Here is a 1,640-nt window from a genome sequence, read left to right as displayed (position 1 = left end):
TCCTTGGCTACTGGAACGTGTCTATCTCTCAAGGCCACAGGTGGTTCGCTGCTAGATAGTTGCTGGGGTGATCTCATGGAAAGCGTGAGAAGGAGATATGTTTTGCTAACTAGAAGCGTTGGCTCCCAGGCCCGATGGCGCGTGCGGGAACTCCCGCAATTGGGCCTCAGATGTTTGAATGTACTATAACCTGCCATACTCGTTGCGTTTCCCTCATTCCTAACAGTGATTATGTACTTGCACCTATAGCTTCGAATAAAGTAAAACCTTCCTGTAAGAGTGTACTTCATTGATGCTGTGGGGAAGCCTGACAGATACGTGGCACTCTCATGGCAGAGCATAGAGGTCCATTCTGCACCTGGCATCCTCTCCACATTTTATCAGCACTCGACCGGGTTCTCCCTTGCCTTGGAATATCTGTTTGCATTGCATTGCCTTGGATCCTGGTTCCTGCATTGGCTACTGTCGGCTTGCCATCTGTTTTGTTTTCATCGCTGGCTCCAGAATACCTCAGTGGTCAGTAGCCACCTGAGCCAAGTAATTCATGGCAAGGTAATAAATACAGAGGGGGGAATAGGGGCGGGGGAACTGACGGAGATCCATGAAGCCAGGTCAAGTTGTCTGCTTATTGGTCCCTTCAAATCGGAAGCTGTGGAAGGAACAGGTGCTGCTCAAAACCACAGTCAGGTGCCCTGGGGCAACGCCATACTGACTGAATGGCCATAAATCTATGCATAAGGTACCACAAAACCTGATGAACAAAGAAAGTGAAAGCGGCATGCAGTGTAGAGGGAGATTAACCTCCCAACATGGCTGTGGAAAGACTGCGAGAAAACAGATGGGTGCAGAATCAGCCAGAGAGAGAGATGGACTAGCAGACCAAAGTCCTGAACAGCTTTGTATAGGATAGCCAATACTTGGGGCTGAGCCCCTAACTGATGGTCAGACAATGGAGTGACTGCAGAATGGGAATAATATGTGTGCTCTGCCTAGCTCCTGATAATAACCGAGCTTTGATATTCTGTACCAATGGAAGTCTCCAAGTTGACTTTGAGGGGAGACCTATGTAGAGTGCATTACAGTAGTCTAGTCTCACTGTTACTATGGCATGGATCCAGGTGGCCAGACTGGCCAAGTCAGGTAGGGGAGCATTTTCTAAACATAAGAGAACATAAGAGAAGCCAATATTGGATTAGGCCAATGGCCTGTCCAGTCCAACACTCTGTCACACAGTGGCCAAAAATACCAGGGGCCATCAGGAGGTCCAGCAGTGGGGCCAGGACACCAGAAGCCCTCCCACTGTCCCCCCCCAGCACCAAAAAAACAGAGCATCACTTGCCCCAGACTGAGAGTTCCTATCTCTACCTTGTGGCTAATATCCACTGATGGACCTCTGCTCCTTATGTTTATCCAATTCCCTCTTAAAGCCGTCCATGCTTGTAGCTGCCACCACCTCCTGTGGCAGTGAATTCCATGCGTTAATCACTCTTTGGGTGAAGAAGGACTTCCTTTTATCCGTTCTAACCCGGCCGCTCAGCAATTTCATGGAGTGCCCACGAGTTCTTGTATTGTGAGAAAGGGAGAAAAGCACTTCTTTCTCTACCTGCTCTATCCCATACATAATCCTGTAAACCTTGAAC

The sequence above is a fragment of the Gekko japonicus genome, unplaced genomic scaffold (genome assembly GCF_001447785.1).
Source record: "Gekko japonicus isolate JY-2015 unplaced genomic scaffold, Gekko_japonicus_V1.1 scaffold3605, whole genome shotgun sequence".
Lineage (NCBI taxonomy): Eukaryota > Metazoa > Chordata > Lepidosauria > Squamata > Gekkonidae > Gekko > Gekko japonicus.
Note: the sequence above shows the minus strand (reverse complement) of the source record.